The 12,798-nt window shown below is 42.1% G+C and overlaps 1 protein-coding gene across 4 annotated transcripts in view; it reads left to right on the forward strand.

Moving 5' to 3' along the window:
• Positions 1-12,798, forward strand: part of FOSL1 (FOS like 1, AP-1 transcription factor subunit) — a 69,225-nt gene that overhangs the window by 45,314 nt on the left and 11,113 nt on the right. The gene's annotated exons all lie outside the window — the stretch shown is intronic.

Consider the following 12,798-nt stretch of genomic DNA (forward strand, 5'->3'; position numbering starts at 1 on the left):
GGTTGATACCCCAGCAGGTACCAGGAAGATCTGGATTGACTACACTGATAGAATAGTATAGAGGAGTATGTCACAGATCACTGTACATCATTGAGGCCCCAGCAGGTACCAGGAAGATCTGGATTGACTACACTGATAGAATAGTATAGAGGAGTATGTCACAGATCACTGTATATCATTGACTATCCAGCATGTACCAGGAAGATCTGGATTGACTACACTGATAGAATAGTATAGAGGAGTATGTCACAGATCACTGTATATCATTGACTCCCCAGCATGTACCAGGAAGATCTGGATTGACTACACTGATAGAATAGTATAGAGGAGTATGTCACACATCACCGTATAACATTGACTCCCCAGCATGTACCAGGAAGATCTGGATTGACTACACTGATAGAATAGTATAGAGGAGTATGTCACAGATCACTGTATATCATTGACTCCCCAGCATGTACCAGGAAGATCTGGATTGACTACACTGATAGAATAGTATAGAGGAGTATGTCACAGATCACTGTATATCATTGACTCCCCAGCATGTACCAGGAAGATCTGGATTGACTACACTGATAGAATAGTATAGAGGAGTATGTCACAGATCACCGTATATCATTGACTCCCCAGCATGTACCAGGAAGATCTGGATTGACTACACTGATAGAATAGTATAGAGGAGTATGTCACAGATCACTGTATATCATTGACTCCCCAGCATGTACCAGGAAGATCTGGATTGACTACACTGATAGAATAGTATAGAAGAGTATGTCACAGATCACTGTATATCATTGACTCCCCAGCATGTACCAGGAAGATCTGGATTGACTACACTGATAGAATAGTATAGAGGAGTATGTCACAGATCACTGTATATCATTGACTCCCCAGCATGTACCAGGAAGATCTGGATTGACTACACTGATAGAATAGTATAGAGGAGTATGTCACAGATCACCGTATATCATTGACTCCCCAGCATGTACCAGGAAGATCTGGATTGACTACACTGATAGATTAGTATAGAGGAATATGTCACACATCACTATATATCATTGACTCCCCAGCATGTACCAGGAAGATCTGGATTGACTACACTGATAGATTAGTATAGAGGAATATGTCACACATCACTATATATCATTGACTCCCCAGCAGGTACCAGGAAGATCTGGATTAACTACACTGATAGAATAGTATAAAGGAGTTTGTTATAGATCATTGGGAATCATCTACAGGACACAATGTACCTGCCCCTAACTAAAACATCATTGCATATCATTGACTCCCCAGCAGGTACCAGGAAGATCTGGATTGACTACATTCTTAGAATAGTATAGATGAGTACGTCGCAGATTAATGGGCATCATCTACATATATTGTTTTACCCCCATCACACAGACCACTGTATAGCATTGACATCCCAGCAGGTACCAGGAAGATCTGGATTGACTAAACTGATCAAATAGTAGAGAGGAGTTTGTCATAGATCAATGGGAATCATCTACATAATATATTGTTTTACCCCCCAACACACACATCACTGTATATCATTGATGCCCCAGCAGGAACCAGGGAGATCTGGATTGGCTTCACTTATAGAATAGTAGAGAGGAGTATGTCACACATCAGTAGACATCTACATAACATGTGACTACACTGATAGAATAGTAGAGAGGAGTATGTAATAGATCAATGGGAATCATCTACATCACATACTGTACCTGACCCTAAGACACACATCACTTTTTATCAATTACACCCCAGCAGGTACCAGGACGATCTGGATTGGCTACACTGATAGAATCGCAGAGAGGAGTTTGTTACAGGTCAATGGACATTATCTACATGACATACTACATACTTCATTTACCCCCAACACACACATCACCGTATATCAATGACACCCCAGCATGTACCAGGAAGATCTGGACTCACTACACAGAATAGTATAGAGGAGTATGTCACACATCACCGTATATCACTGACACCCCAGCAGGTACCAGGAAGATCTGGACTCACTACACAGAATAGTATAGAGGAGTATGTCACACATCAATAGACATGTCTGGGCATATCCAGACTTGCTGGGAATTGTAGTTTTGCAACATCTGGAGGTCCACAGTTTGGAGATAACTGATCTACATGATGTATTGCACTTAAAGGAGTAGTCCAGTGGTGATTCAGTGGTGAGCAACTTATCCCCTATCCTAAGGATAGGGGATAAGTTGCAGATCGCGGGGGGTCCGACCCCTGGGGCCCCCCGCGATCTCCTGTACGGAGCCCCGACAGCCCGCTGGAAGGGGGCGTGTCGACCTCCGCACGAGGCGGCGGCCGACACGCCCCCTCGATACAACTCTATGGCAGAGCCGAAGCGCTGCCTTCGGCAATCTCCGGCTCTGCCATAGAGATGTATTGAGGGGGCGTGTCGGCCGCCGCCTCGTGCGGGGGTCGACACCCGCTATCTCGGCGGAGAGCCGGGGCCCCGTACAGAGAGATCGCAGGGGGCCCCAGCGGTCGGACCCCCCGCGATCTCAAACTTATCCCCTATCCTTAGGATAGGGGATAAGTTTTTCACCACTGGACTACCCCTTTAACCCCCCAACACACACACCAGTAGGATGCGTCAGTCTATGATTGAAACCCCCAGCAGGTACCAGGAAGATCTGGATTGACTACACTGATAGAATAGTATAGAGGAGAATGTTACAGATCAATACACACAGTCTCCCTGGTTTACTAAGAGTGTTGTGTAGGTTTCTTTGTGGGTTTTAATTCCCTACAATTTTTTTTCCCACGGTTTTAACTTAGGTTTCCCAACATTTTTCTTTTTTTTTTCTTTTTTACACCCGCTCTGATCTGTCGGGTTTTCCTCAGCTCAAATCCACCACATTTTCTGTGGAAACCTTAGTAAATATGTTGTTTTTTTGTAAAAATCTCGTGAACACGCCCCTTTTTGGTGACCACACCCCCTTTTCCCATCGTCCATGCCCCTTTTTTTGGGGTTTTCTTAGTAAAATGGAGTTATAGTCTATTTTTTTTTTCAATTCTGCGCAAATTCTGGCGCAGACAGAATTTCTGCTGCAATGCGCCAGAATCTGGCGCACAACCCGACAAAACATGTCGGGTTTGCAATAGTAAATGAGGGACAATCTATATGACATATGACTACACTTATGGAATAATGGAGGGGCATGTTACAAATCAATGGACATTATCTACATGACATACCCCAAACACAGACTGTTACCCCAAACACACACACATCACTATATATCATTCACACCCCAGCATGTACCAGGAAGATCTGGATTGACTACACTGATAGAATAGTATAGAGGAGTATGTTACACATCACCGTAATTCATTGACACCCCAGCATGTACCAGGAAGATCTGGATTGACTACACTGATAGATTAGTATAGAGGAGTATGTCACACATCACTATATATCATTGACACCCCAGCATGTACCAGGAAAATCTGGATTGACTACACTGATAGAATAGTATAGAGGAGTATGTCACACATCAGTAGACACCTTCTACAGTACCTGGCCCCCGCCCACACTCACACTCACACTCACCTGTGCCTTTACATCCTAATAGAATTCTAAGTATAGTCCGATATGTAACAGATTTCACAAGATGATTGATTTGTATCTGTGAAGTGATGGATCAGGATTGCAGGATAAAGCATGGAGGATTGATGTCTGGTAGGAGCCATTCAGTATAATGCATTGCAGACTTTGGCTGTGTCTTATTATTCTGTGGGTGAGAGCCCTGAACACTAAGGGCCCCTGTACAGTATATGGGCCCCTTCTTTTTATACCCTCAGATTTGTGCAATTTTGCAACAGCTGGAGGCACGCCGTTTGGAAAACACTGTCATAGTCCTTTCCAGCACTAAGATATAAGCTTGTTTGTTAATATGCTAATTAGGCTCAAGTGCCAAAGGGGTGTTCCCTTTTTAATCCAATGGCTGTCAGTCAAACAGGGTAGACTAATTCAAGCGGTCATGGGCTCTTGCCATGCTTTCAAATGCCCTCCTGGGCACTTGAGCCTCATTTGCATATTAACAAAATTGACTATTAAAGGGGTACTCCGTTGGAAAACATTTTTTTTTTTTTTTTTTTTTTTTTTTTTCAAATCAACTGGTGCCAGAAAGTTAAACAGATTTGTAATTGACTTCTATAAAAAAATAAAAATCTTTACCCTTCCAGTACTTATTAGCAGCTGTATGCTACAGAGGAAATTCTTTTCTTTTTGAATTTCATTTTTGTCTTGTCCACAGTGCTCTCTGGTGACACCTGATGCCTGTATCAGGAACTGTCCAGAGCAGCATAGGTTTGCTATGGACAATTTTGTCCTGCTCTGGACAGTTCCTGATACGGGCATCAGGTGTCAGCAGAGAGCACTGTGGACAAGACAAAAATTTAATTCAAAAAGAAAAGAATTTACTCTGTAGCATACAGCTGCTAATAAGTACTGGAAGGTTAAAGATTATTTTTTTTTTTTATAGAAGTAATTTACAAATCTATTTAATTTCTTGCACCAGTTGACTAAAAACAAAATGTTTTCCATTGGAGTACCCCTTTAAATAAAAGAATCCTGATGACTAGCCCTATCTAACCGTGGGCTTATTTACCCCCATGCTTTTCTGATGACTGTTAGCATCGCTATACAGAAGTCTGAGAAGGGAGGGGATCCATACCTGTGATACTGACTGTGGTCAGACTGCAAAGAACTACCCAACTTCCTCTGGAGCATACAGCAGCTGATAAGTACTGGAAGGATTAAGATTATTAAATAGAAGTAATTTACAAATCTGTATAACTTTCTGGCACCAGTTGACATGAAAACATTTTTTCCCCCCTCCGGAGTACCCCTTTAATTATCCGCTATTTCATTATGGCTTTTCCATACAACCTTAGTCCTTGTTCCCAGGTTGAACTTACCCATCAATAGTGACCTCTAAGTAACCAGTGATGCCAATGAGGCAATCGGTGGCTTATTGTCCATGGTAACATTCCCTGTACTTATCTAGAACAATGGGCATCAATGCTTGGCAGGGCAGTGCCAATGTTGGCGGTCCACTTCACTGGAGGAGTCACGCCTTGCTTCGTGCATTGTTTTCTACTGACAAATGAGGGATTTCTCATTGCCTGGCTCCTGGAGGGATCTATTGGGATCTTACTGTCTACAGCAGTGTTTTCCAAGCAGGGTGCCTCCAGCTGTTGCAAAACTTCAACTCCCAGCATGCCCGGACAGCCTTCGGCTGTCTGGGCATGCTGGGAGTTGTAGTTGTGCAACAGCTGGAGGCACCCTGCTTGGAAAACACTGCTGTAGACAGTAAGTTGTCCGCCCCAGTTTAAAGGGTTACTCCGGTGGAATACTTTTTTTTATTTATTTTATTTTTTTAAATCAACTGGTGCCAGAAAGTAGAACAGATTTGTAAATGACTCCTATTAAAAAATCTTAAAGGGGTTATCCAGGAAAGAACTATTCTTTTATATCAACTGGCTCCAGAAAGTTAAACAGATTTGTAAATTACTTCTATTCAATTTTTTTTTTAATCCTTTCAATAATTATCAGCTGCTGAAGTTGAGTTGTTGTTTTCTGTCTGGCAACAGTGCTCTCTGCTGACATCTCTTTCTGTCTCGGGAACTGCACAGAGTAGAATAGGCTTGCTATGGGGATTTGCTTCTAAACTGGGAGGTTCCCGAGACACGTGTCATCAGAGAGCACTTAGACAGAAAAAAACAACTCAACTTCATCAGCTCATAAGTACTGAAAGGATTAAGATTTTTTTAATAGAAGTAATTTACAAATCTGTTTAACTTTCTGGAGCCAGTTGATATAAAAGAATAGCTCTTTCCTGGAATACCCCTTTAATCCTTCCAATACGTATTAGCTGCTGAATACTACAGAAGTAATTCTTTTCTTTTTGGAACACAGAGCTCTCTGCTGACATCACGAGCACAGTGCTCTCTGCTGACATCTCTGTCCATTTTAGGAACTGTCCAGAGCAGCATATGTTTTCTATGGGGATTTTCTCCTACTCTGGACAGTTCTTAAAATGGACAGAGATGTCAGCAGAGAGCACTGTGCTCATGATTCAGCAGAGAGCTCTGTGTTCCAAAAAGAAAATAATTTCCTCTGTAGTATTCAGCAGCTAATAAGTACTGGAAGGATTAAAAAAAATGTTTTATAGAAGTAATTTACAAATCTGTTTAACTTTCTGGCACCAGTTGATTAATAAAAAAGTTTTCCACCGGAGTACCCCTTTAAAAGATTAACATATATGGGTAGTAGTGTTTCCATTAGCCATGTAGAGTGACGTATGTAAAGCTTCTCAATAAGTATCGATGCCCACTCATTCACCCATGTCACATAAAAGACTAGTAGTGAGGACGTGTAATACCGATAAGAAGGAAACAGTAAACTATTGTATCCATGGCAGTGTTTCCCAACCAGTGTGCCTCCAGCTGTTGCAGAACTTCAACTCCCAGCTGTCTTTGGCTGTCTGAGCATGCTGGGAGCTGTAGTTTTGCAACACTGGGAGACACTGTTCTATAGTGTCATAACTTTACAAGGCAATCCAATCCAAATCCATTGTAAACAGCCATAATATTTCTGTTCCATAAAAAGGTATTCCCATCTCAACAAATGTAGTTAAAGGGGTATTCCGGTGAAAAACTATTTTTTGAACTGGCTCCAGAAAGTTAAACAGAGTTGTAAATTACTTTAAAAAATCTTAATCCTTCCAGTCCCTTACAGCTGCTGAAGTTGAGTTGTTCTTTCCAGTTCGACCACAGTGCTCTCTGCTGACACCTCTGTCTGTCTCAGGAACTGTCCAGAGCAGGAGAGGTTTGCAATGGGGATTTACTCCTACTCTGGACAGTTCCTGAGACAGACAGAGGTGTCAGCAGAGAGCACTGTTGTCAGACAGAAAAGAACAACTCAACTTCAGCAGCCAAAAAGTACTGGTAGGATTAAGATTTTTTTAATAGAAGTCATTTACAATTCTGTTTAACTTTCTGGAGCCAGTTGATATGAAAAAAAAAATTTCGTTTTCACCAGTATACCCCTCTAAACTTGTAGGGCACATAAAGTTAATTATTTTATTTTTAAAGTGGTATTCCAAGAAAAAACTTTTTTTTTTTATATCTACTGGCTCCAGAAAGTGAAACAGATTTGTAAATTACTTCTATTAAAAAATCTTAATCCTTTCAATAATTATCAGCTGCTAAAGTTGAGTTGTTGTTTTCTTTCTGGCAACAGTGCTCTCTGCTGACATCTCTGCTTGTCTTGGGAACTGCACAGAGTAGAAGAGGTTTGCTATGGGGATTTGCTTCTAAACTGCGCGTTTCCCGAGACAGGTGTCATCAGAGAGCACTTAGACAGAAGAGGACAACTCAACTTCAACAGCTCATAAGTACTGAAAGGATTAAAAAAATTTTTTTAATAGAAGTAATTTACAAATCTGTTTAGCTTTCTGGAGCCAGTTGAGATATATATATATATATATATATATATATATATATATATATATATATAAAGTTTTTTCCTGGATAACCTCTTTAAAAGAAAAAAGTTTTTTGATTCCTGGAATACCCCTTTAAAGGGGTATTCCAGGCCAAAACTTTTTTTTTATATATCAACTGGCTCCGGAAAGTTAAACAGATTTGTAAATTACTTCTATTAAAAAAATCTTAATCCTTCCAATAGTTGTTAGCTTCTGAAGTTGAGTTTTCTGTCTAACTGCACTCTGACTCAAGTCCCAGGAGCTGTGCAGTTCCTAGGGGATATTCTCCCATCATGCACAGCTCCCGGGACGTGACATCATCATTGAGCAGTTAGACAGAAAACTTCAGAAGCTAATAACTATTGGAAGGATTAAGATTTTTTAATAGAACTAATTTACAAATCTGTTTAACTTTCCGGAGCCAGTTGATATATATATATATATATATATATATATATATATATATATATATATAAATGTTTTGCCTGGAATACCCCTTTAAGTGTTCATCCAACTCAATCTTTCCTAATGAAAAAAGATATAGGAGGAGATTAATTACAATCATTGACCAGTTGCCCATAGCAACCAATCAGATTGCTTCTTTTATTTTTTTAGTGGCCCTTTTAATAATGAAAGCAGCGATCTGATTGGTTGCTATGGGCAACTGGTCAACGTTTCCTCTGCACAGGTCTGAATAAATCTCCCCCATGATGCCGATTGAGGTCCCGTATTAAGTGATTTCCTCTCCTAACACGTTTCCTACACGGCCATAATCATCATGACCTAATTATGCGTATACAATGGCCTCTATGGCGCTACTGCGGTCGTTCCCTCTTCCTATCCGCGGTCTCCATCATTTATTTCATTAGTATGTGTGATCTTCCTGTGAAAGGTTTGTTTTCACAAGGGTCTTCGTCCGGGCCTCAGGTGCTCCATGAATCACTGCTGACGTCTATAACCGTTTGTACAGAACGTCCTAAATGTTCTCGGCGTGCGTGTAGTGTGCAAGAGTCATTGTACAGATCAAGTATTCTGGATGAGGTAGGATCGGCATAGGTGGGACACCGGAGCACGGAAGCAGCAGCTCTCCATCCATGACTTGCCGGGACTTGAAGGCAACCTACATGCCATCTATCCTATCCAGAATCGGCACATTCTTGTACGGTGCTTCTCATGGTTTCTTAGAGAGCAGAATGTAACCTGACGGCTACTTACCGTTCATTTCAAGTAAAAGAAAAAAAAAAAAAGTTGACATATGACCCATCATGTCCTTAAAGGGGTACTCCGGTGAAAAGCTTTTTTCTTTTAAATCAACTGGTGCTAGAAAGTTAAACAGATTTGTAAATTACTTCTATTAAAAGATCTTAATCCTTCCTGTACTTATTAGCTGCTGAATACTACAGAGGAAATTCTTTTCTTTTTGAAATTTTCTCTGATGGCATCACAGGCACAGTGACGTCTTTGCTGACGTCATTATAATAATAACTCTTTATTTATTGTTGTCCTTAGTGGGATTTGAACCCAAGGCCCCAGCGCTGCAGGGCAGCAGTGCTAACCACTGAGCCACCATGCTGCCCTTAGCATACATCTGCTATGCACGGTTGCTAAAATGGACAGATATGTCAGCAGAGAGCACTGTGCTCGTGATCTCATCAGTGTTCCAAAAAGAAAGGAATTTCCTCTGTAGCATTCAGCAGCTAATAAGTACTGGAAGGATTAAGATTTTTTAATAGAAGTAATTTACAAATATGTTCAACTTTCTGGCACCAGTTGATTTAAAAGAAAAAAGGTTTTCACCGGAGTACCCCTTTAAAGGGGTACTCTGCTCCTAGACATCTTATCCCCTATCGAAAGGATAGGGGATACGATGATTGATCGCGGGAGTCCCGCTGCTGGGGACCCCTGCGATCTCCCTGCTGCACTCGGGTTTAGAGCGTCGGGTGCAGTACCGGAGGCTCGTGACGTCACGGTCACGCCCCGCTCATGACATCGTGGCCACGCCCCCTCAATGCAAGTCTATGGGAGGGGGCGTCACGCCCCCTCCCATAGACTTGCATTGAGGGGGCGTGGTGGTGACGTCACGAACGGGGCACAACCATGACGTCACGAGCCTCCGCCCCGCATCGCCAGTCATCCGGATGTTCGCTCCATGCAACGTATGCAGCCGAGACTGCCGGGGTCCCTAGAGGCAGGACCCCCGCGATCAGACATCTTATCCCCTATCCTTTGGATAGGGGATAAGATGTCTAGGGGCGGAGTACCCCTTTAAGTAGATTTCTGCTCAGCCTTCAGATGTCTTGATCTTATAGATCTCTGCCACACCAGTGCTACGAGAATTTTTCGTCTTGCCAATAAAAACCAAGAACCACCAGACATCTTTAAAAGGGTTTTGACACCATGGACCAGCCAAAGGCTGTCCGGGCATGCCAGGAGGTGTAGTTTTGCAACAGCTGGAGGCACACTGGTTGGGAAACACTGGCATAGACACTTAGCAATCTCATAGATAATAAATAAGGCAGCAGTGTTGAGCAACCAGGAGCTTAAAGGGGTATTCCGCCTCTAGACCTCTTATCCCCTATCCAAATCTCCCTGTGGCACCCGGCATTCGTTTAGAGCATTCGTTGAGGCTCGTGACATCACTGCCATGCCCTGCTTGTGATGTCACAGCCATGCCCCCTCAATGCAAGTCTGTCACACCCCCTCCCATAGACTTGCATTGAGGGGGCATGGCTGTGATGTCACGAGCAGGGCGTGGCCATGACGTCACGAGTCTCCGCCCACATCGTCAGTTCCCAGCGGCTGGAACCCCGCGATCAGACATCTTATTACCTATCCTTTGGATAGGGGATAAGATGTCTAGGGGCAGAGTACCCCTTTAAGGAGTCCTTAGAACACCGATCCGTCATGTGGATAGGGGAAAAAAAAGGGTCATTTATCAACATGTACAAGTTTTTTTTTTTCTGGCCGACTTTCTCAAGGTGTCTGCCCCTTTTGATAAATGCTAAATGCTGATGTTAACAGAACAAACATGGAGCACACTTGTCAGTCAGCCGGTTGCGTGAAACATCATAAATCAGTGCGCCAACTTTGTACCTAGAAAACCATAAGCAAACCACACCCGACGGAGTACCCCTTTAACTGATCCCCTGACTGATGCAATTTGATTGGTTCCGAGAACTCTGGAAAACTACATCATGATACCTCATGTAGAAACCATGTTTAAAGAATAAACTATTTGTGTCACTTTTCGGCCATTATCAGTTGAGCGCAAGTCAATAGCATGTTAAAGGGGTACTCCGTTGGAATTTTTTTTTTTTTTTTTTTTTAATCAACTGGTGCCAGAAAGTTAAACAGATTTGTAAATGACTTCTATTAAAAACATCTTAATGCTTCCAATACATTTTATGGGCTTTATACTACAGAGGAAATGCTTTTATTTTTAGATTTCTCTGATGTAAGGACCACAGTGCTCTCTGCTGACCTCTGCTGTCCATTTTAGGAACTGCCCAGAGCAGCATATGTTTACTATGGGGGATTTTCTCCTGCTCTGGACAGTTCCAAAAATGGACAGCAGAGGTCAGCAGAGAGCACTGTGGTGGTGACATCAGAGAAATCCAAAAAGAAAAGCATTTCCTCTGTAGTATATAGCCCCTAAAAAGTACTGGAAGGATTAAGATTTTTTAATAGAAGTAATTTACAAATCTGTTTAACTTTCTGGCACCAGTTGATTTAAAAAAAAAAAAAAAAAAAAATAAAAAAAAGTTTTCCACGGGAGAACCCCTTTAAAAATCCTAGTTTGCATGTAGGATAAGTTTAAGATATGCACCCTGTTGCTAAATTTACAGCTAATTTCAACCTACTTTTTGCCCACATGGAAGGTATATTGTTAGATACCTGGTTTGCTGGTTTATACATTGATTTATTTCTGGCAGGACCAGTTTTATTTATTGGGCTGAAGGTAGTCTAAGGCTATGTTCACACATGTGCAGAATATTCCGGCGCTCTGCTGTCAATGGAACATAGCCTAATTCAAACGTTCCGTAGCAGATCTGATGGAAAATACATGCAAATTTTGATTTCGATCTTCAGATTGTCAGGCTGGTTAGGCAGTATATTATTTACACCAATCCTCATTGATCCAAGGCCTAATGTTACATTTACCATCCTATTTGCCGGTCTAGCCGCCTTGGTTGGTCACATAAAGCCGGCTGCCTCAGAATAGAAAAAAAGAAATAAAAGAATAACGCTTCCCTTTGCCAAGAGAAAAGGAATTGGTGACATCATCCTAGATGAATTTCAGGCCCATTCAATGACTTTTCCGAGCAGCAGCTTCAATTTCTCAGTCTGCTGTATAAGACGTTACCAGTTTTAGAGAGATAGAAATTGTTCTTTCCAAAAGTTGACTGTGATATGTATTCATTGTATGGGGTCCCTGTCCATATAGACATCATAGATGAGATACCAGCTTAAAGGGGTACTCCGCTGCTCAGCTTTGGAGCAAACTGCTCCGAACGCTGGAGCCGGCGTCGGGAGCTCTTGACATCATAGCCCCGCCCCCTCACGACGTCACGTCGCGCCCCCTCAATGCAAGTCTATGGGAGGGGGCTTGACAGCCGTCACGCCCCCTCCCATAGACTTGCATTGAGGGGGCGGGGCTATGACATCCGGCGCCGGCTCCAGCTTTTTGAAGTTTGTTCCAAAAGCTTAGCAGCGGAGTACCCCTTTAAACCAAAACAGATACTCAGTACAAAGGGATTCTGCTTTGGCAAGGATAAGCCTTTCATACATTACATGGTCGGCCATTCATGTTCCAAGTCCAGCATTGGTCTCCCGCATACATAGGTGCAGAGAGATTCAGGTACGTTTCCGAGGCAACTGCATGACAACCAGTGAGTTCTGTGCACAAGATCTTTTCTGATAAACGGGACTCATGCACAGAACTTTGATGGGCTTCATATGGTTGCCTTGGCAAACTCTACCGCCCACTTGAGCTGCGTCCCTCCTCACCAGTAATGACAGGTTGCCGTTAAATGGGCCCTGTCAGATACAAAAACTTTTGATACGTCATAAAGCATGTATAACCAATAGGTTTTGCAATTGCTTTCATTAGAAAATTTTCAGTATTTTAGGAATTCAGCCTAGTGAACTAAATTAAAAGTGTAATAAAAAATAAATAAATGTGCTAGACACATAAAAATGCACATGAGATGCACATGGTCAGGATTAGGTACCGAGTGATAAATTAAAAATAAATGTTTTTTGTTGGATC

Source organism: Hyla sarda, chromosome 6 (assembly GCF_029499605.1).
Source record: "Hyla sarda isolate aHylSar1 chromosome 6, aHylSar1.hap1, whole genome shotgun sequence".
NCBI lineage: Eukaryota > Metazoa > Chordata > Amphibia > Anura > Hylidae > Hyla > Hyla sarda.